General features: G+C 34.8%; 10 non-coding genes across 10 annotated transcripts; all 10 read right to left on the reverse strand.

Moving 5' to 3' along the window:
- Nucleotides 1–1,151: 1,151 nt before the first annotated feature.
- Nucleotides 1,152–1,223, reverse strand: TRNAD-GUC (transfer RNA aspartic acid (anticodon GUC)). The gene has a single exon. It is a non-coding gene; the product is annotated as a tRNA-Asp (tRNA).
- Nucleotides 1,224–3,036: 1,813 nt separating this feature from the next.
- On the reverse strand, nt 3,037–3,108 carry TRNAD-GUC (transfer RNA aspartic acid (anticodon GUC)). The gene has a single exon. It is a non-coding gene; the product is annotated as a tRNA-Asp (tRNA).
- Nucleotides 3,109–5,864: 2,756 nt separating this feature from the next.
- On the reverse strand, nt 5,865–5,936 carry TRNAD-GUC (transfer RNA aspartic acid (anticodon GUC)). Its single transcript has one exon. It is a non-coding gene; the product is annotated as a tRNA-Asp (tRNA).
- A 2,754-nt stretch (nt 5,937–8,690) lies between these two features.
- Nucleotides 8,691–8,762, reverse strand: TRNAD-GUC (transfer RNA aspartic acid (anticodon GUC)). The gene has a single exon. It is a non-coding gene; the product is annotated as a tRNA-Asp (tRNA).
- Nucleotides 8,763–10,574: 1,812 nt separating this feature from the next.
- TRNAD-GUC (transfer RNA aspartic acid (anticodon GUC)) lies at nt 10,575–10,646 on the reverse strand. Its single transcript has one exon. It is a non-coding gene; the product is annotated as a tRNA-Asp (tRNA).
- An 871-nt stretch (nt 10,647–11,517) lies between these two features.
- Nucleotides 11,518–11,589, reverse strand: TRNAD-GUC (transfer RNA aspartic acid (anticodon GUC)). Its single transcript has one exon. It is a non-coding gene; the product is annotated as a tRNA-Asp (tRNA).
- A 1,813-nt stretch (nt 11,590–13,402) lies between these two features.
- On the reverse strand, nt 13,403–13,474 carry TRNAD-GUC (transfer RNA aspartic acid (anticodon GUC)). Its single transcript has one exon. It is a non-coding gene; the product is annotated as a tRNA-Asp (tRNA).
- A 1,812-nt stretch (nt 13,475–15,286) lies between these two features.
- On the reverse strand, nt 15,287–15,358 carry TRNAD-GUC (transfer RNA aspartic acid (anticodon GUC)). The gene has a single exon. It is a non-coding gene; the product is annotated as a tRNA-Asp (tRNA).
- Nucleotides 15,359–19,996: 4,638 nt separating this feature from the next.
- Nucleotides 19,997–20,068, reverse strand: TRNAD-GUC (transfer RNA aspartic acid (anticodon GUC)). The gene has a single exon. It is a non-coding gene; the product is annotated as a tRNA-Asp (tRNA).
- A 2,754-nt stretch (nt 20,069–22,822) lies between these two features.
- On the reverse strand, nt 22,823–22,894 carry TRNAD-GUC (transfer RNA aspartic acid (anticodon GUC)). Its single transcript has one exon. It is a non-coding gene; the product is annotated as a tRNA-Asp (tRNA).
- Between the last annotated feature and the right edge of the window lie 1,123 nt (nt 22,895–24,017).

Raw genomic sequence — 24,017 nt, forward strand, 5'->3', positions numbered from 1 at the left:
TTTTTGGCCAAAATGATTTTTTCTAAATGACTTTAAAAGAAAGTGTACATAAACTATGAATGTGGGCAAAAAAGGTAAGTTGTATTTAAACTAAGGTAATGCATAAATATTACTGTCTTTTCCTGCATCACGGCAGGAAATAATCGTACTAGCATGCAACACTTCCCACAAGTACTTATGTTACAGAAAAAATAAAAAATGTTAAGGACTCCCCTTTGGGGAATCGAACCCCGGTCTCCTGCGTGACAGGCGGGGATACTCACCACTATACTAACGAGGAACAACTTGACATGTGTTTTTGGGAAAACTCCCTCCAATGGGGAGATTTCAATGCCATCTCTGCCGCTAATCAGAAGATGCACAACTTAAATCAACATTTTGCTGAATGGTAAGCTGCTTTGCTTGATGCAAAAGTAAAAAAAAAATGTGTAGTTAGCGGGATTGTTGCCAAACAGAGAGAATTGAAAAAAAACATAGACTGCATTATTTACATGACCCTGAGTAAAGAGAGTGTAAGATTAAGCTAAAGCAGTATTTTCCTGGCACAGTATATATTTGCCAACTGTTTTTTGGGTTTTCGTCAGGAGACACTCCTGTACAGTCATGCATGGATAATCTGCTACACTACAATATGACTCGAAGGACATTTTATGAAATTAATGCTCCAAAACATTTCAAAAAGATGTTTCTTATCCCTTTCAAGAAATATATTTAGCTATATTTTCCTGCATATTTTTATCTCTTTTTATGCATAATAATGGCTTGCTTTAATTCTGTTACCTTTTGCCATTAACACTCATTAAAAATGCCCTGCTAAATGACGTAAAACAACTGACACAAAATATTTTGTCACAGAGGACAATAGTATATGTTTTCTAAAATTGGGAATTTTTTATGTTTTTGGCTAATCTAAAGTGTTTGTTAATCACCTGATAAATTAAATTTTTGGCCAAAATGATTTTTTCTAAATGACTTTAAAAGAAAGTGTACATAAACTATGAATGTGGGCAAAAAAGGTAAGTTGTATTTAAACTAAGGTTAATGCATAAATATTACTGTCTTTTCCTGCATCACGGCAGGAAATAATCGTACTAGCATGCAACACTTCCCACAAGTGCTTATGTTACACAAAAAATAAAAAATGTTAAGTACTCCCCGTCGGGGAATCGAACCCCGGTCTCCCGCGTGACAGGTGGGGATACTCACCACTATACTAACGAGGAATAACTTGACATGTGTTTTTGGGGAAACTCCCTCAAATGGGGAGATTTTAATGCCATCTCTGCCGCTAATCAGAAGATGCACAACTTAAATCAACATTTTGCTGAATGGTAAGCTACTTTGCTTGATGCAAAAGTAAACAAAAATGTGTAGTTAGCGGGATTGTTGCCAAACAGAGAGAATTGAAAAAAAACATAGACTGCATTATTTACATGACCTTGAGTAGAGAGAGTGTAAGATTAAGCTAAAGCAGTATTTTCCTGGCACAGTATATATTTGCCCACTGTTTTTCGGGTTTTCGTCAGGAGACACTCCTGTACAGTCATGCATGGATAATCTGCTACACTACAATATGACTCGAAGGACATTTTATGAAATTAATGCTCCAAAACATTTCAAAAAGATGTTTCTTATCCCTTTCAAGAAATATATTTAGCTATATTTTCCTGCATATTGTTATCCCTTTTTATGCATAATAATGGCTTGCTTTAATTCTGTTACCTTTTGCCATTAACACTGATTAAATATGCCCTGCTAAATGACGTAAAACAACTGACACAAAATATTTTTTCACAGAGGACAATAGTATATGTTTTCTAAAATTGGGAATTTTTAATGTTTTTGGCTAATCTAAAGTGTTTGTTAATCACCTGATAAATTAAATTTTTGGCCAAAATGATTTTTTCTAAATGACTTTAAAAGAAAGTGTACATAAACTATGAATGTGGGCAAAAAAGGTAAGTTGTATTTAAACTAAGGTTAATGCATAAATATTACTGTCTTTTCCTGCATCACGGCAGGAAATAATCGTACTAGCATGCAACACTTCCCACAAGTACTTATGTTACAGAAAAAATAAAAAATGTTAAGGACTCCCCTTTGGGGAATCGAACCCCGGTCTCCTGCGTGACAGGCGGGGATACTCACCACTATACTAACGAGGAACAACTTGACATGTGTTTTTGGGAAAACTCCCTCCAATGGGGAGATTTCAATGCCATCTCTGCCGCTAATCAGAAGATGCACAACTTAAATCAACATTTTGCTGAATGGTAAGCTGCTTTGCTTGATGCAAAAGTAAAAAAAAAATGTGTAGTTAGCGGGATTGTTGCCAAACAGAGAGAATTGAAAAAAAACATAGACTGCATTATTTACATGACCCTGAGTAAAGAGAGTGTAAGATTAAGCTAAAGCAGTATTTTCCTGGCACAGTATATATTTGCCAACTGTTTTTTGGGTTTTCGTCAGGAGACACTCCTGTACAGTCATGCATGGATAATCTGCTACACTACAATATGACTCGAAGGACATTTTATGAAATTAATGCTCCAAAACATTTCAAAAAGATGTTTCTTATCCCTTTCAAGAAATATATTTAGCTATATTTTCCTGCATATTTTTATCTCTTTTTATGCATAATAATGGCTTGCTTTAATTCTGTTACCTTTTGCCATTAACACTCATTAAAAATGCCCTGCTAAATGACGTAAAACAACTGACACAAAATATTTTGTCACAGAGGACAATAGTATATGTTTTCTAAAATTGGGAATTTTTTATGTTTTTGGCTAATCTAAAGTGTTTGTTAATCACCTGATAAATTAAATTTTTGGCCAAAATGATTTTTTCTAAATGACTTTAAAAGAAAGTGTACATAAACTATGAATGTGGGCAAAAAAGGTAAGTTGTATTTAAACTAAGGTTAATGCATAAATATTACTGTCTTTTCCTGCATCACGGCAGGAAATAATCGTACTAGCATGCAACACTTCCCACAAGTGCTTATGTTACACAAAAAATAAAAAATGTTAAGTACTCCCCGTCGGGGAATCGAACCCCGGTCTCCCGCGTGACAGGTGGGGATACTCACCACTATACTAACGAGGAATAACTTGACATGTGTTTTTGGGGAAACTCCCTCAAATGGGGAGATTTTAATGCCATCTCTGCCGCTAATCAGAAGATGCACAACTTAAATCAACATTTTGCTGAATGGTAAGCTACTTTGCTTGATGCAAAAGTAAACAAAAATGTGTAGTTAGCGGGATTGTTGCCAAACAGAGAGAATTGAAAAAAAACATAGACTGCATTATTTACATGACCTTGAGTAGAGAGAGTGTAAGATTAAGCTAAAGCAGTATTTTCCTGGCACAGTATATATTTGCCCACTGTTTTTCGGGTTTTCGTCAGGAGACACTCCTGTACAGTCATGCATGGATAATCTGCTACACTACAATATGACTCGAAGGACATTTTATGAAATTAATGCTCCAAAACATTTCAAAAAGATGTTTCTTATCCCTTTCAAGAAATATATTTAGCTATATTTTCCTGCATATTGTTATCCCTTTTTATGCATAATAATGGCTTGCTTTAATTCTGTTACCTTTTGCCATTAACACTGATTAAATATGCCCTGCTAAATGACGTAAAACAACTGACACAAAATATTTTTTCACAGAGGACAATAGTATATGTTTTCTAAAATTGGGAATTTTTAATGTTTTTGGCTAATCTAAAGTGTTTGTTAATCACCTGATAAATTAAATTTTTGGCCAAAATGATTTTTTCTAAATGACTTTAAAAGAAAGTGTACATAAACTATGAATGTGGGCAAAAAAGGTAAGTTGTATTTAAACTAAGGTTAATGCATAAATATTACTGTCTTTTCCTGCATCACGGCAGGAAATAATCGTACTAGCATGCAACACTTCCCACAAGTGCTTATGTTACAGAAAAAAATAAAAATTGTTAAGGACTCCCCGTCAGGGAATCGAACCCCGGTCTCCCGCGTGACAGGCGGTGATACTCACCACTATACTAACGAGGAATAACTTGACATGTGTTTTTGGGAAAACTCCCTCCAATAGGGAGATTTTAATGCCATCTCTGCCGCTAATCAGAAGATGCACAACTTAAATCAACATTTTGCTGAATGGTAAGCTGCTTTGCTTGATGCAAAAGTAAAAAAAAATGAGTGGTTAGCGGGATTGTTGCCAAACAGAGAGAATTGAAAAAAAACATAGACTGCATTATTTACATGACCCTGAGTAAAGAGAGTGTAAGATTAAGCTAAAGCAGTATTTTCCTGGCACAGTATATATTTGCCCACTGTTTTTTGGGTTTTCGTCAGGAGACACTCCTGTACAGTCATGCATGGATAATCTGCTACACTACAATATGACTCGAAGGACATTTTATGAAATTAATGCTCCAAAACATTTCAAAAAGATGTTTCTTATCCCTTTCAAGAAATATATTTAGCTATATTTTCCTGCATATTTTTATCCCTTTTTATGCATAATAATCGCTTGCTTTAATTCTTTTACCTTTTGCCATTAACACTGATTAAATATGCCCTGCTAAATGACGTAAAACAACTGACACAAAATATTTTGTCACAGAGGACAATAGTATATGTTTTCTAAAATTGGGAATTTTTAATGTTTTTGGCTAATCTAAAGTGTTTGTTAATCACCTGATAAATTAAATTTTTGGCCAAAATGATTTTTTCTAAATGACTTTAAAAGAAAGTGTACATAAACTATGAATGTGGGCAAAAAAGGTAAGTTGTATTTAAACTAAGGTTAATGCATAAATATTACTGTCTTTTCCTGCATCACGGCAGGAAATAATCGTACTAGCATGCAACACTTCCCACAAGTACTTATGTTACAGAAAAAATAAAAAATGTTAAGGACTCCCCTTTGGGGAATCGAACCCCGGTCTCCTGCGTGACAGGCGGGGATACTCACCACTATACTAACGAGGAACAACTTGACATGTGTTTTTGGGAAAACTCCCTCCAATGGGGAGATTTCAATGCCATCTCTGCCGCTAATCAGAAGATGCACAACTTAAATCAACATTTTGCTGAATGGTAAGCTGCTTTGCTTGATGCAAAAGTAAAAAAAAAATGTGTAGTTAGCGGGATTGTTGCCAAACAGAGAGAATTGAAAAAAAACATAGACTGCATTATTTACATGACCCTGAGTAAAGAGAGTGTAAGATTAAGCTAAAGCAGTATTTTCCTGGCACAGTATATATTTGCCAACTGTTTTTTGGGTTTTCGTCAGGAGACACTCCTGTACAGTCATGCATGGATAATCTGCTACACTACAATATGACTCGAAGGACATTTTATGAAATTAATGCTCCAAAACATTTCAAAAAGATGTTTCTTATCCCTTTCAAGAAATATATTTAGCTATATTTTCCTGCATATTTTTATCTCTTTTTATGCATAATAATGGCTTGCTTTAATTCTGTTACCTTTTGCCATTAACACTCATTAAAAATGCCCTGCTAAATGACGTAAAACAACTGACACAAAATATTGTGGCACAGAGGACAATAGTATATGTTTTCTAAAATTGGGAAATTTTTATGTTTTTGGCTAATCTAAAGTGTTTGTTAATCACCTGATAAATTAAATTTTTGGCCAAAATGATTTTTTCTAAATGACTTTAAAAGAAAGTGTACATAAACTATGAATGTGGGCAAAAAAGGTAAGTTGTATTTAAACTAAGGTTAATGCATAAATATTACTGTCTTTTCCTGCATCACGGCAGGAAATAATCGTACTAGCATGCAACACTTCCCACAAGTGCTTATGTTACAGAAAAAATAAAAAATGTTAAGGACTCCCCGTCGGGGAATCGAACCCCGGTCTCCCGCGTGACAGGCAGGGATACTCACCACTATACTAACGAGGAATAACTTGACATGTGTTTTTGGGGAAACTCCCTCCAATGGGGAGATTTTAATGCCATCTCTGCCGCTAATCAGAAGATGCACAACTTAAATCAACATTTTGCTGAATGGTAAGCTACTTTGCTTGATGCAAAAGTATACAAAAATGTGTAGTTAGCGGGATTGTTGCCAAACAGAGAGAATTAAAAAAAAACATAGACTGCATTATTTACATGACCTTGAGTAGAGAGAGTGTAAGATTAAGCTAAAGCAGTATTTTCCTGGCACAGTATATATTTGCCCAATGTTTTTCGGGTTTTCATCAGGAGACTCTCCTGTACAGTCATGCATGGATAATCTGCTACACTACAATATGACTCGAAGGACATTTTATGAAATTAATGCTCCAAAACATTTCAAAAAGATGTTTCTTATCCCTTTCAAGAAATATATTTAGCTATATTTTCCTGCATATTTTTATCCCTTTTTATGCATAATAATGGCTTGCTTTAATTCTGTTACCTTTTGCCATTAACACTCATTAAAAATGCCCTGCTAAATGACGTAAAACAACTGACACAAAATATTGTGGCACAGAGGACAATAGTATATGTTTTCTAAAATTGGGAATTTTTTATGTTTTTGGCTAATCTAAAGTTTTTGTTAATCACCTGATAAATTAAATTTTTGGCCAAAATGATTTTTTCTAAATGACTTTAAAAGAAAGTGTACATAAACTATGAATGTGGGCAAAAAAGGTAAGTTGTATTTAAACTAAGGTTAATGCATAAATATTACTGTCTTTTCCTGCATCACGGCAGGAAATATTCGTACTAGCATGCAACATTTCCCACAAATGCTTATGTTACAGAAAAAATAAAAATTGTTAAGGACTCCCCGTCAGGGAATCGAACCCCGGTCTCCCGCATGACAGGCGGGGATACTCACCACTATACTAACGATGAATAACCTGACATGTGTTTTGGGGAAAACTCCCTCCAATAGGGAGATTTTAATGCCATCTCTGCCGCTAATCAGAAGATGCACAACTTAAATCATCATTTTGCTGAATTGTAAGCTGCTTTGCTTGATGCAAAAGTAAAAAAAAATGTGTAGTTAGCGGGATTGTTGCCAAACAGAGAGAATTGAAAAAAAACATAGACTGCATTATTTACATGACCCTGAGTAAAGAGAGTGTAAGATTAAGCTAAAGCAGTATTTTCCTGGCACAGTATATATTTGCCCACTGTTCTTTGGGTTTTCGTCAGGAGACACTCCTGTACAGTCATGCATGGATAATCTGCTACACTACAATATGACTCGAAGGACATTTTATGAAATTAATGCTCCAAAACATTTCAAAAAGATGTTTCTTATCCCTTTCAAGAAATATATTTAGCTATATTTTCCTGCATATTTTTATCCCTTTTTATGCATAATAATGGCTTGCTTTAATTCTGTTACCTTTTGTCATTAACACTCATTAAAAATGCCCTGCTAAATGACGTAAAACAACTGACACAAAATATTGTGGCACAGAGGACAATAGTATATGTTTTCTAAAATTGGGAATTTTTTATGTTTTTGGCTAATCTAAAGTTTTTGTTAATCACCTGATAAATTAAATTTTTGGCCAAAATGATTTTTTCTAAATGACTTTAAAAGAAAGTGTACATAAACTATGAATGTGGGCAAAAAAGGTAAGTTGTATTTAAACTAAGGTTAATGCATAAATATTACGGTCTTTTCCTGCATCACGGCAGGAAATAATCGTACTAGCATGCAACATTTCCCACAAGTGCTTATGTTACAGAAAAAATAAAAATTGTTAAGGACTCCCCGTCAGGGAATCAAACCCCGGTCTCCCGCGTGACAGGTGGGGATACTCACCACTATACTAACGAGGAACAACTTGACATGTGTTTTTGGGAAAACTCCCTCCAATGGGGAGATTTCAATGCCATCTCTGCCGCTAATCAGAAGATGCACAACTTAAATCAACATTTTGCTGAATGGTAAGCTGCTTTGCTTGATGCAAAGTAAAAAAAAAATGTGTAGTTAGCGGGATTGTTGCCAAACAGAGAGAATTGAAAAAAAACATAGACTGCATTATTTACATGACCCTGAGTAAAGAGAGTGTAAGATTAAGCTAAAGCAGTATTTTCCTGGCACAGTATATATTTGCCCACTGTTTTTTGGGTTTTCGTCAGGAGACACTCCTGTACAGTCATGCATGGATAATCTGCTACACTACAATATGACTCGAAGGACATTTTATGAAATTAATGCTCCAAAACATTTCAAAAAGATGTTTCTTATCCCTTTCAAGAAATATATTTAGCTATATTTTCCTGCATATTTTTATCTCTTTTTATGCATAATAATGGCTTGCTTTAATTCTGTTACCTTTTGCCATTAACACTCATTAAAAATGCCCTGCTAAATGACGTAAAACAACTGACACAAAATATTTTGTCACAGAGGACAATAGTATATGTTTTCTAAAATTGGGAAATTTTTATGTTTTTGGCTAATCTAAAGTGTTTGTTAATCACCTGATAAATTAAATTTTTGGCCAAAATGATTTTTTCTAAATGACTTTAAAAGAAAGTGTACATAAACTATGAATGTGGGCAAAAAAGGTAAGTTGTATTTAAACTAAGGTTAATGCATAAATATTACTGTCTTTTCCTGCATCACGGCAGGAAATAATCGTACTAGCATGCAACACTTCCCACAAGTGCTTATGTTACACAAAAAATAAAAAATGTTACGGACTCCCCGTCGGGGAATCGAACCCCGGTCTCCCGCGTGACAGGCGGGGATACTCACCACTATACTAACGAGGAACAACTTGACATGTGCTTTTGGGGAAACTCCCTCAAATGGGGAGATTTTAATGCCATCTCTGCCGCTAATCAGAAGATGCACAACTTAAATCAACATTTTGCTGAATGGTAAGCTACTTTGCTTGATGCAAAAGTAAACAAAAATGTGTAGTTAGCGGGATTGTTGCCAAACAGAGAGAATTGAAAAAAAACATAGACTGCATTATTTACATGACCTTGAGTAGAGAGAGTGTAAGATTAAGCTAAAGCAGTATTTTCCTGGCACAGTATATATTTGCCCACTGTTTTTCGGGTTTTCGTCAGGAGACACTCCTGTACAGTCATGCATGGATAATCTGCTACACTACAATATGACTCGAAGGACATTTTATGAAATTAATGCTCCAAAACATTTCAAAAAGATGTTTCTTATCCCTTTCAAGAAATATATTTAGCTATATTTTCCTGCATATTTTTATCTCTTTTTATGCATAATAATGGCTTGCTTTAATTCTGTTACCTTTTGCCATTAACACTCATTAAAAATGCCCTGCTAAATGACGTAAAACAACTGACACAAAATATTGTGGCACAGAGGACAATAGTATATGTTTTCTAAAATTGGGAAATTTTTATGTTTTTGGCTAATCTAAAGTGTTTGTTAATCACCTGATAAATTAAATTTTTGGCCAAAATGATTTTTTCTAAATGACTTTAAAAGAAAGTGTACATAAACTATGAATGTGGGCAAAAAAGGTAAGTTGTATTTAAACTAAGGTTAATGCATAAATATTACTGTCTTTTCCTGCATCACGGCAGGAAATAATCGTACTAGCATGCAACACTTCCCACAAGTGCTTATGTTACAGAAAAAATAAAAATTGTTAAGCACTCCCCGTCGGGGAATCGAACCCCAGTCTCCCACGTGACAGGCGGGGATACTCACCACTATACTAACGAGGAATAACTTCACATGTGGTTTTGGGAAAACTCCCTCCAATGGGGAGATTTCAATGCCATCTCTGCCGCTAATCAGAAGATGCACAACTTAAATCAACATTTTGCTGAATGGTAAGCTGCTTTGCTTGATGCAAAAGTAAAAAAAAATGTGTAGTTAGCGGGATTGTTGCCAAACAGAGAGAATTGAAAAAAAACATAGACTGCATTATTTACATGACCCTGAGTAAAGAGAGTGTAAGATTAAGCTAAAGCAGTATTTTCCTGGCACAGTATATATTTGCCCACTGTTCTTTGGGTTTTCGTCAGGAGACACTCCTGTACAGTCATGCATGGATAATCTGCTACACTACAATATGACTCGAAGGACATTTTATGAAATTAATGCTCCAAAACATTTCAAAAAGATGTTTCTTATCCCTTTCAAGAAATATATTTAGCTATATTTTCCTGCATATTTTTATCCCTTTTTATGCATAATAATGGCTTGCTTTAATTCTGTTACCTTTTGCCATTAACACTCATTAAAAATGCCCTGCTAAATGACGTAAAACAACTGACACAAAATATTGTGGCACAGAGGACAATAGTATATGTTTTCTAAAATTGGGAATTTTTAATGTTTTTGGCTAATCTAAAGTTTTTGTTAATCACCTGATAAATTAAATTTTTGGCCAAAATGATTTTTTCTAAATGACTTTAAAAGAAAGTGTACATAAACTATGAATGTGGGCAAAAAAGGTAAGTTGTATTTAAACTAAGGTTAATGCATAAATATTACTGTCTTTTCCTGCATCACGGCAGGAAATAATCGTACTAGCATGCAACATTTCCCACAAGTGCTTATGTTACAGAAAAAATAAAAATTGTTAAGGACTCCCCGTCAGGGAATCGAACCCCGGTCTCCCGCATGACAGGCGGGGATACTCACCACTATACTAACGAGGAACAACTTGACATGTGTTTTTGGGAAAACTCCCTCCAATGGGGAGATTTCAATGCCATCTCTGCCGCTAATCAGAAGATGCACAACTTAAATCAACATTTTGCTGAATGGTAAGCTGCTTTGCTTGATGCAAAAGTAAAAAAAAAATGTGTAGTTAGCGGGATTGTTGCCAAACAGAGAGAATTGAAAAAAAACATAGACTGCATTATTTACATGACCCTGAGTAAAGAGAGTGTAAGATTAAGCTAAAGCAGTATTTTCCTGGCACAGGATATATTTGCCCACTGTTTTTTGGGTTTTCGTCAGGAGACACTCCTGTACAGTCATGCATGGATAATCTGCTACACTACAATATGACTCGAAGGACATTTTATGAAATTAATGCTCCAAAACATTTCAAAAAGATGTTTCTTATCCCTTTCAAGAAATATATTTAGCTATATTTTCCTGCATATTTTTATCTCTTTTTATGCATAATAATGGCTTGCTTTAATTCTGTTACCTTTTGCCATTAACACTCATTAAAAATGCCCTGCTAAATGACGTAAAACAACTGACACAAAATATTTTGTCACAGAGGACAATAGTATATGTTTTCTAAAATTGGGAATTTTTTATGTTTTTGGCTAATCTAAAGTGTTTGTTAATCACCTGATAAATTAAATTTTTGGCCAAAATGATTTTTTCTAAATGACTTTAAAAGAAAGTGTACATAAACTATGAATGTGTGCAAAAAAGGTAAGTTGTATTTAAACTAAGGTTAATGCATAAATATTACTGTCTTTTCCTGCATCACGGCAGAAAATAATCGTACTAGCATGCAACACTTCCCACAAGTGCTTATGTTACACAAAAAATAAAAAATGTTAAGGACTCCCCGTCGGGGAATCGAACCCCGGTCTCCCGCGTGACAGGCGGGGATACTCACCACTATACTAACGAGGAACAACTTGACATGTGCTTTTGGGGAAACTCCCTCAAATGGGGAGATTTTAATGCCATCTCTGCCGCTAATCAGAAGATGCACAACTTAAATCAACATTTTGCTGAATGGTAAGCTACTTTGCTTGATGCAAAAGTAAACAAAAATGTGTAGTTAGCGGGATTGTTGCCAAACAGAGAGAATTGAAAAAAAACATAGACTGCATTATTTACATGACCTTGAGTAGAGAGAGTGTAAGATTAAGCTAAAGCAGTATTTTCCTGGCACAGTATATATTTGCCCACTGTTTTTCGGGTTTTCGTCAGGAGACACTCCTGTACAGTCATGCATGGATAATCTGCTACACTACAATATGACTCGAAGGACATTTTATGAAATTAATGCTCCAAAACATTTCAAAAAGATGTTTCTTATCCCTTTCAAGAAATATATTTAGCTATATTTTCCTGCATATTTTTATCTCTTTTTATGCATAATAATGGCTTGCTTTAATTCTGTTACCTTTTGCCATTAACACTCATTAAAAATGCCCTGCTAAATGACGTAAAACAACTGACACAAAATATTGTGGCACAGAGGACAATAGTATATGTTTTCTAAAATTGGGAAATTTTTATGTTTTTGGCTAATCTAAAGTGTTTGTTAATCACCTGATAAATTAAATTTTTGGCCAAAATGATTTTTTCTAAATGACTTTAAAAGAAAGTGTACATAAACTATGAATGTGGGCAAAAAAGGTAAGTTGTATTTAAACTAAGGTTAATGCATAAATATTACTGTCTTTTCCTGCATCACGGCAGGAAATAATCGTACTAGCATGCAACACTTCCCACAAGTGCTTATGTTACAGAAAAAATAAAAATTGTTAAGGACTCCCCGTCGGGGAATCGAACCCCGGTCTCCCGTGTGACAGGCGGGGATACTCACCACTATACTAACGAGGAATAACTTCACATGTGTTTTTGGGAAAACTCCCTCCAATGGGGAGATTTCAATGCCATCTCTGCCGCTAATCAGAAGATGCACAACTTAAATCAACATTTTGCTGAATGGTAAGCTGCTTTGCTTGATGCAAAAGTAAAAAAAAAATGTGTAGTTAGCGGGATTGTTGCCAAACAGAGAGAATTGAAAAAAAACATAGACTGCATTATTTACATGACCGTGAGTAAAGAGAGTGTAAGATTAAGCTAAAGCAGTATTTTCCTGGCACAGGATATATTTGCCCACTGTTTTTTGGGTTTTCGTCAGGAGACACTCCTGTACAGTCATGCATGGATAATCTGCTACACTACAATATGACTCGAAGGACATTTTATGAAATTAATGCTCCAAAACATTTCAAAAAGATGTTTCTTATCCCTTTCAAGAAATATATTTAGCTATATTTTCCTGCATATTTTTATCTCTTTTTATGCATAATAATGGCTTGCTTTAATTCTGTTACCTTTTGCCATTAACACTCATTAAAAATGCCCTGCTAAATGACGTAAAACAACTGACACAAAATATTTTGTCACAGAGGACAATAGTATATGTTTTCTAAAATTGGGAATTTTTTATGTTTTTGGCTAATCTAAAGTGTTTGTTAATCACCTGATAAATTAAATTTTTGGCCAAAATGATTTTTTCTAAATGACTTTAAAAGAAAGTGTACATAAACTATGAATGTGGGCAAAAAAGGTAAGTTGTATTTAAACTAAGGTTAATGCATAAATATTACTGTCTTTTCCTGCATCACGGCAGAAAATAATCGTACTAGCATGCAACACTTCCCACAAGTGCTTATGTTACACAAAAAATAAAAAATGTTAAGGACTCCCCGTCGGGGAATCGAACCCCGGTCTCCCGCGTGACAGGCGGGGATACTCACCACTATACTAACGAGGAACAACTTGACATGTGCTTTTGGGGAAACTCCCTCAAATGGGGAGATTTTAATGCCATCTCTGCCGCTAATCAGAAGATGCACAACTTAAATCAACATTTTGCTGAATGGTAAGCTACTTTGCTTGATGCAAAAGTAAACAAAAATGTGTAGTTAGCGGGATTGTTGCCAAACAGAGAGAATTGAAAAAAAACATAGACTGCATTATTTACATGACCTTGAGTAGAGAGAGTGTAAGATTAAGCTAAAGCAGTATTTTCCTGGCACAGTATATATTTGCCCACTGTTTTTCGGGTTTTCGTCAGGAGACACTCCTGTACAGTCATGCATGGATAATCTGCTACACTACAATATGACTCGAAGGACATTTTATGAAATTAATGCTCCAAAACATTTCAAAAAGATGTTTCTTATCCCTTTCAAGAAATATATTTAGCTATATTTTCCTGCATATTTTTATCTCTTTTTATGCATAATAATGGCTTGCTTTAATTCTGTTACCTTTTGCCATTAACACTCATTAAAAATGCCCTGCTAAATGACGTAAAACAACTGACACAAAATATTGTGGCACAGAGGACAATAGTATATGTTTTCTAAAATTGGGAAATTTTTATGTTTTTGGCTAATCTAAAGTGTTTGTTAATCACCTGATAAATTAAATTTTTGGCCAAAATGATTTTTTCTAAATGACTTTAAAAGAAAGTGTACATAAACTATGAATGTGGGCAAAAAAGGTAAGTTGTATTTAAACTAAGGTTAATGCATAAATATTACTGTCTTTTCCTGCATCACGGCAGGAAATAATCGTACTAGCATGCAACACTTCCCACAAGTGCTTATGTTACAGAAAAAATAAAAATTGTTAAGGACTCCCCGTCGGGGAATCGAACCCCGGTCTCCCGTGTGACAGGCGGGGATACTCACCACTATACTAACGAGGAATAACTTCACATGTGTTTTTGGGAAAACTCCCTCCAATGGGGAGATTTCAATGCCATCTCTGCCGCTAATCAGAAGATGCACAACTTAAATCAACATTTTGCTGAATGGTAAGCTGCTTTGCTTGATGCAAAAGTAAAAAAAAATGTGTAGTTAGCGGGATTGTTGCCAAACAGAGAGAATTGAAAAAAAACATAGACTGCATTATTTACATGACCCTGAGTAAAGAGAGTGTAAGATTAAGCTAAAGCAGTATTTTCCTGGCACAGTATATATTTGCCCACTGTTCTTTGGGTTTTCGTCAGGAGACACTCCTGTACAGTCATGCATGGATAATCTGCTACACTACAATATGACTCGAAGGACATTTTATGAAATTAATGCTCCAAAACATTTCAAAAAGATGTTTCTTATCCCTTTCAAGAAATATATTTAGCTATATTTTCCTGCATATTTTTATCCCTTTTTATGCATAATAATGGCTTGCTTTAATTCTGTTACCTTTTGCCATTAACACTCATTAAAAATGCCCTGCTAAATGACGTAAAACAACTGACACAAAATATTGTGGCACAGAGGACGATAGTATATGTTTTCTAAAATTGGGAATTTTTTATGTTTTTGGCTAATCTAAAGTGTTTGTTAATCACCTGATAAATTAAATTTTTGGCCAAAATGATTTTTTCTAAATGACTTTAAAAGAAAGTGTACATAAACTATGAATGTGGGCAAAAAAGGTAAGTTGTATTTAAACTAAGGTTAATGCATAAATATTACTGTCTTTTCCTGCATCACGGCAGGAAATAATCGTACTAGCATGCAACACTTCCCACAAGTGCTTATGTTACAGAAAAAATAAAAATTGTTAAGGACTCCCCGTCGGGGAATCGAACCCCGGTCTCCCGCGTGACAGGCGGGGATACTCACCACTATACTAACGAGGAATAACTTGACATGTGTTTTTGGGAAAACTCCCTCCAATGGGGAGATTTTAATGCCATCTCTGCCGCTAATCAGAAGATGCACAACTTAAATTAACATTTTGCTGAATGGTAAGCTACTTTGCTTGATGCAAAAGTAAACAAAAATGTGTAGTTAGCGGGATTGTTGCCAAACAGAGAGAATTGAAAAAAAACATAGACTGCATTATTTACATGACCTTGAGTAGAGAGAGTGTAAGATTAAGCTAAAGCAGTATTTTCCTGGCACAGTATATATTTGCCAGCTGTTTTTCGGGTTTTCGTCAGGAGACACTCCTGTACAGTCATGCATGGATAATCTGCTACACTACAATATGACTCGAAGGACATTTTATGAAATTAATGCTCCAAAACATTTCAAAAAGATGTTTCTTATCCCTTTCAAGAAATATATTTAGCTATATTTTCCTGCATATTTTTATCTCTTTTTATGCATAATAATGGCTTGCTTTAATTCTGTTACCTTTTGCCATTAACACTCATTGAAAATGCCCTGCTAAATGACGTAAAACAACTGACACAAAATATTGTGGCACAGAGGACAATAGTATATGTTTTCTAAAATTGGGAATTTTTTATGTTTTTGGCTAATCTAAAGTGTTTGTTAATCACCTGATAAATTAAATTTTTGGCCAAAATGATTTTTTCTAAATGACTTTAAAAGAAAGTGTACATAAACTATGAATGTGGGCAAAAAAGGTAAGTTGTATTTAAACTAAGGTTAATGCATAAATATTACTGTCTTTTCCTGCATCACGGCAGGAAATAATCGTACTAGCATGCAACACTTCCCACAAGTGCTTATGTTACAGAAAAAATAAAAAATGTTAAGGACTCCCCATCGGGGAATCGAACCCCGGTCTCCCGCGTGACAGGTGGGGATACTCACCACTATACTAACGAAGAATAACTTGACATTTGTTTTTGGGAAAACTCCCTCCAATGGGGAGATTTTAATGCCATCTCTGCCGCTAATCAGAAGATGCACAACTTAAATTAACATTTTGCTGAATGGTAAGCTACTTTGCTTGATGCAAAAGTAAACAAAAATGTGTAGTTAGCGGGATTGTTGCCAAACAGAGAGAATTCAAAAAAAACATAGACTGCATTATTTACATGACCTTGAGTAGAGAGAGTGTAAGATTAAGCTAAAGCAGTATTTTCCTGGCACAGTATATATTTGCCAGCTGTTTTTCGGGTTTTCGTCAGGAGACACTCCTGTACAGTCATGCATGGATAATCTGCTACACTACAATATGACTCGAAGGACATTTTATGAAATTAATGCTCTAAAACATTTCAAAAAGATGTTTCTTATCCCTTTCAAGAAATATATTTAGCTATATTTTCCTGCATATTGTTATCCCTTTTTATGCATAATAATGGCTTGCTTTAATTCTGTTACCTTTTGCCATTAACACTGATTAAATATGCCCTGCTAAATGACGTAAAACAACTGACACAAAATATTTTCTCACAGAGGACAATAGTATATGTTTTATAAAATTGGGAATTTTTAATGTTTTTGGCTAATCTAAAGTGTTTGTTAATCACCTGATAAATTAAATTTTTGGCCAAAATGATTTTTTCTAAATGACTTTAAAAGAAAGTGTACATAAACTATGAATGTGGGCAAAAAAGGTAAGTTGTATTTAAACTAAGGTTAATGCATAAATATTACTGTCTTTTCCTGCATCACGGCAGGAAATAATCGTACTAGCATGCAACACTTCCCACAAGTGCTTATGTTACAGAAAAAATAAAAATTGTTAAGGACTCCCCGTCAGGGAATCGAACCCCAGTCTCCCGCGTGACAGGCAGGGATACTCACCACTATACTAACGAGGAATAACTTGACATGTGTTTTTGGGAAAACTCCCTCCAATAGGGAGATTTTAATGCCATCTCTGCCGCTAATCAGAAGATGCACAACTTAAATCAACATTTTGCTGAATGGTAAGCTGCTTTGCTTGATGCAAAAGTAAAAAAAAATGAGTAGTTAGCGGGATTGTTGCCAAACAGAGAGAATTGAAAAAAAACATAGACTGCATTATTTACATGACCCTGAGTAAAGAGAGTGTAAGATTAAGCTAAAGCAGTATTTTCCTGGCACAGTATATATTTGCCCACTGTTTTTTGGGTTTTCGTCAGGAGACACTCCTGTACAGTCATGCATGGATAATCTGCTACACTACAATATGACTCGAAGGACATTTTATGAAATTAATGCTCCAAAACATTTCAAAAAGATGTTTCTTATCCCTTTCAAGAAATATATTTAGCTATATTTTCCTGCATATTTTTATCTCTTTTTATGCATAATAATGGCTTGCTTTAATTCTGTTACCTTTTGCCATTAACACTCATTGAAAATGCCCTGCTAAATGACGTAAAACAACTGACACAAAATATTGTGGCACAGAGGACAATAGTATATGTTTTCTAAAATTGGGAATTTTTTATGTTTTTGGCTAATCTAAAGTGTTTGTTAATCACCTGATAAATTAAATTTTTGGCCAAAATGATTTTTTCTAAATTACTTTAAAAGAAAGTGTACATAAACTATGAATGTGGGCAAAAAAGGTAAGTTGTATTTAAACTAAGGTTAATGCATAAATATTACTGTCTTTTCCTGCATCACGGCAGGAAATAATTGTACTAGCATGCAACACTTCCCACAAGTGCTTATGTTACAGAAAAAATAAAAATTGCTAAGGACTCCCCGTCAGGGAATTGAACCCCGGTCTCCCACGTGACAGGCAGGGATACTCACCACTATTCTAACGAGGAATAACTTGACATGTGTTTTTGGGAAAACTCCCTCCAATTGGGAGATTTTAATGCCATCTCTGCCGCTAATCAGAAGATGCACAACTTAAATCAACATTTTGCTGAATGGTAAGCTACTTTGCTTGATGCAAAAGTAAACAAAAATGTGTAGTTAGCGGGATTGTTGCCAAACAGAGAGAATTGAAAAAAAACATAGACTGCATTATTTACATGACCTTGAGTAGAGAGAGTGTAAGATTAAGCTAAAGCAGTATTTTCCTGGCACAGTATATATTTGCCCACTGTTTTTCGGGTTTTCGTCAGGAGACACTCCTGTACAGTCATGCATGGATAATCTGCTACACTACAATATGACTCGAAGGACATTTTATGAAATTAATGCTCCAAAACATTTCAAAAAGATGTTTCTTATCCCTTTCAAGAAATATATTTAGCTATATTTTCCTGCATATTTTTATCTCTTTTTATGCATAATAATGGCTTGCTTTAATTCTGTTACCTTTTGCCATTAACACTCATTAAAAATGCCCTGCTAAATGACGTAAAACAACTGACACAAAATATTGTGGCACAGAGGACAATAGTATATGTTTTCTAAAATTGGGAAATTTTTATGTTTTTGGCTAATCTAAAGTGTTTGTTAATCACCTGATAAATTAAATTTTTGGCCAAAATGATTTTTTCTAAATGACTTTAAAAGAAAGTGTACATAAACTATGAATGTGGGCAAAAAAGGTAAGTTGTATTTAAACTAAGGTTAATGCATAAATATTACTGTCTTTTCCTGCATCACGGCAGGAAATAATCGTACTAGCATGCAACACTTCCCACAAGTGCTTATGTTACAGAAAAAATAAAAATTGTTAAGGACTCCCCGTCGGGGAATCGAACCCCGGTCTCCCGTGTGACAGGCGGGGATACTCACCACTATACTAACGAGGAATAACTTCACATGTGTTTTTGGGAAAACTCCCTCCAATGGGGAGATTTCAATGCCATCTCTGCCGCTAATCAGAAGATGCGCAACTTAAATCAACATTTTGCTGAATGGTAAGCTGCTTTGCTTGATGCAAAAGTAAAAAAAAATGTGTAGTTAGCGGGATTGTTGCCAAACAGAGAGAATTGAAAAAAAACATAGACTGCATTATTTACATGACCCTGAGTAAAGAGAGTGTAAGATTAAGCTAAAGCAGTATTTTCCTGGCACAGTATATATTTGCCCACTGTTCTTTGGGTTTTCGTCAGGAGACACTCCTGTACAGTCATGCATGGATAATCTGCTACACTACAATATGACTCGAAGGACATTTTATGAAATTAATGCTCCAAAACATTTCAAAAAGATGTTTCTTATCCCTTTCAAGAAATATATTTAGCTATATTTTCCTGCATATTTTTATCCCTTTTTATGCATAATAATGGCTTGCTTTAATTCTGTTACCTTTTGCCATTAACACTCATTAAAAATGCCCTGCTAAATGACGTAAAACAACTGACACAAAATATTGTGGCACAGAGGACGATAGTATATGTTTTCTAAAATTGGGAATTTTTTATGTTTTTGGCTAATCTAAAGTGTTTGTTAATCACCTGATAAATTAAATTTTTGGCCAAAATGATTTTTTCTAAATGACTTTAAAAGAAAGTGTACATAAACTATGAATGTGGGCAAAAAAGGTAAGTTGTATTTAAACTAAGGTTAATGCATAAATATTACTGTCTTTTCCTGCATCACGGCAGGAAATAATCGTACTAGCATGCAACACTTCCCACAAGTGCTTATGTTACAGAAAAAATAAAAATTGTTAAGGACTCCCCGTCGGGGAATCGAACCCCGGTCTCCCGCGTGACAGGCGGGGATACTCACCACTATACTAACGAGGAATAACTTGACATGTGTTTTTGGGAAAACTCCCTCCAATGGGGAGATTTTAATGCCATCTCTGCCGCTAATCAGAAGATGCACAACTTAAATTAACATTTTGCTGAATGGTAAGCTACTTTGCTTGATGCAAAAGTAAACAAAAATGTGTAGTTAGCGGGATTGTTGCCAAACAGAGAGAATTGAAAAAAAACATAGACTGCATTATTTACATGACCTTGAGTAGAGAGAGTGTAAGATTAAGCTAAAGCAGTATTTTCCTGGCACAGTATATATTTGCCAGCTGTTTTTCGGGTTTTCGTCAGGAGACACTCCTGTACAGTCATGCATGGATAATCTGCTACACTACAATATGACTCGAAGGACATTTTATGAAATTAATGCTCCAAAACATTTCAAAAAGATGTTTCTTATCCCTTTCAAGAAATATATTTAGCTATATTTTCCTGCATATTTTTATCTCTTTTTATGCATAATAATGGCTTGCTTTAATTCTGTTACCTTTTGCCATTAACACTCATTAAAAATGCCCTGCTAAATGACGTAAAACAACTGACACAAAATATTGTGGCATAGAGGACGATAGTATATGTTTTCTAAAATTGGGAATTTTTTATGTTTTTGGCTAATCTAAAGTGTTTGTTAATCACCTGATAAATTAAATTTTTGGCCAAAATGATTTTTTCTAAATGACTTTAAAAGAAAGTGTACATAAACTATGAATGTGGGCAAAAAAGGTAAGTTGTATTTAAACTAAGGTTAATGCATAAATATTACTGTCTTTTCCTGCATCACGGCAGGAAATAATCGTACTAGCATGCAACACTTCCCATAAGTGCTTATGTTACAGAAAAAATAAAAATTGTTAAGGACTCCCCGTTGGGGAATCGAACCCCGGTCTCCTGCGTGACAGGCGGGGATACTCACCACTATACTAATGAGGAATAACTTGACATGTGTTTTTGGGAAAACTCCCTCCAATGGGGAGATTTTAATGCCATCTCTGCCGCTAATCAGAAGATGCACAACTTAAATCAACATTTTGCTGAATGGTAAGCTACTTTGCTTGATGCAAAAGTAAACAAAAATGTGTAGTTAGCGGGATTGTTGCCAAACAGAGAGAATTGAAAAAAAACATAGACTGCATTATTTACATGACCTTGAGTAGAGAGAGTGTAAGATTAAGCTAAAGCAGTATTTTCCTGGCACAGTATATATTTGCCAGCTGTTTTTCGGGTTTTCGTCAAGAGACACTCCTGTACAGTCATGCATGGATAATCTGCTACACTACAATATGACTCGAAGGACATTTTATGAAATTAATGCTCTAAAACATTTCAAAAAGATGTTTCTTATCCCTTTCAAGAAATATATTTAGCTATATTTTCCTGCATATTGTTATCCCTTTTTATGCATAATAATGGCTTGCTTTAATTCTGTTACCTTTTGCCATTAACACTGATTAAATATGCCCTGCTAAATGACGTAAAACAACTGACACAAAATATTTTGTCACAGAGGACAATAGTATATGTTTTATAAAATTGGGAATTTTTAATGTTTTTGGCTAATCTAAAGTGTTTGTTAATCACCTGATAAATTAAATTTTTGGCCAAAATGATTTTTTCTAAATGACTTTAAAAGAAAGTGTACATAAACTATGAATGTGGGCAAAAAAGGTAAGTTGTATTTAAACTAAGGTTAATGCATAAATATTACTGTCTTTTCCTGCATCACGGCAGGAAATAATCGTACTAGCATGCAACACTTCCCACAAGTGCTTATGTTACAAAAAAAATAAAAGTTGTTAAGGACTCCCCGTCAGGGAATCGAACCCCGGTCTCCCACGTGACAGGCGGTGATACTCACCACTATACTAACAAGGAATAACTTGACATGTGTTTTTGGGAAAACTCCCTCCAATGGGGAGATTTCAATGCCATCTCTGCCGCTAATCAGAAGATGTACAACTTAAATCAACATTTTGCTGAATGGTAAGCTCCTTTGCTTGATGCAAAAGTAAAAAAAAATGTGTAGTTAGCGGGATTGTTGCCAAACAGAGAGAATTGAAAAAAACATAGACTGCATTATTTACATGACCCTGAGTAAAGAGAGTGTAAGATTAAGCTAAAGCAGTATTTTCCTGGCACAGTATATATTTGCCCACTGTTTTTTGGGTTTTCGTCAGGAGACACTCCTGTACAGTCATGCATGGATAATCTGCTACACTACAATATGACTCGAAGGACATTTTATGAAATTAATGCTCTAAAACATTTCAAAAAGATGTTTCTTATCCCTTTCAAGAAATATATTTAGCTATATTTTCCTGCATATTTTTTATCTCTTTTTATGCATAATAATGGCTTGCTTTAATTCTGTTACCTTTTGCCATTAACACTCATTAAAAATGCCCTGCTAAATGACGTAAAACAACTGACACAAAATATTGTGGCACAGAGGACAATAGTATATGTTTTCTAAAATTGGGAATTTTTTATGTTTTTGGCTAATCTAAAGTGTTTGTTAATCACCTGATAAATTAAATTTTTGGCCAAAATGATTTTTTCTAAATGACTTTAAAAGAAAGTGTACATAAACTATGAATGTGGGCAAAAAAGGTAAGTTGTATTTAAACTAAGGTTAATGCATAAATATTACTGTCTTTTCCTGCATCACGGCAGGAAATAATCGTACTAGCATGCAACACTTCCCACAAGTGCTTATGTTACAGAAAAAATAAAAAATGTTAAGGACTCCCCGTCGGGGAATCGAACCCCGGTCTCCCACGTGACAGGCGGGGATACTCACCACTATACTAACGAGGAATAACTTGACATGTGTTTTTGGGAAAACTCCCTCCAATGGGGAGATTTTAATGCCATCTCTGCCGCTAATCAGAAGATGCACAACTTAAATTAACATTTTGCTGAATGGTAAGCTACTTTGCTTGATGCAAAAGTAAACAAAAATGTGTAGTTAGCGGGATTGTTGCCAAACAGAGAGAACTGAAAAAAAACATAGACTGCATTATTTACATGACCTTGAGTAGAGAGAGTGTAAGATTAAGCTAAAGCAGTATTTTCCTGGCACAGTATATATTTGCCAGCTGTTTTTCGGGTTTTCGTCAGGAGACACTCCTGTACAGTCATGCATGGATAATCTGCTACACTACAATATGACTCGAAGGACATTTTATGAAATTAATGCTCTAAAACATTTCAAAAAGATGTTTCTTATCCCTTTCAAGAAATATATTTAGCTATATTTTCCTGCATATTTTTATCTCTTTTTATGCATAATAATGGCTTGCTTTAATTCTGTTACCTTTTGCCATTAACACTCATTGAAAATGCCCTGCTAAATGACGTAAAACAACTGACACAAAATATTGTGGCACAGAGGACAATAGTATATGTTTTCTAAAATTGGGAATTTTTTATGTTTTTGGCTAATCTAAAGTGTTTGTTAATCACCTGATAAATTAAATTTTTGGCCAAAATGATTTTTTCTAAATGACTTTAAAAGAAAGTGTACATAAACTATGAATGTGGGCAAAAAAGGTAAGTTGTATTTAAACTAAGGTTAATGCATAAATATTACTGTCTTTTCCTGCATCACGGCAGGAAATAATCGTACTAGCATGCAACACTTCCCACAAGTGCTTATGTTACAGAAAAAATAAAAAATGTTAAGGACTCCCCATCGGGGAATCGAACCCCGGTCTCCCGCGTGACAGGTGGGGATACTCACCACTATACTAACGAAGAATAACTTGACATTTGTTTTTGGGAAAACTCCCTCCAATGGGGAGATTTTAATGCCATCTCTGCCGCTAATCAGAAGATGCACAACTTAAATTAACATTTTGCTGAATGGTAAGCTACTTTGCTTGATGCAAAAGTAAACAAAAATGTGTAGTTAGCGGGATTGTTGCCAAACAGAGAGAAT

This window comes from Mixophyes fleayi, chromosome 10 (genome assembly GCF_038048845.1).
Source record: "Mixophyes fleayi isolate aMixFle1 chromosome 10, aMixFle1.hap1, whole genome shotgun sequence".
NCBI lineage: Eukaryota > Metazoa > Chordata > Amphibia > Anura > Limnodynastidae > Mixophyes > Mixophyes fleayi.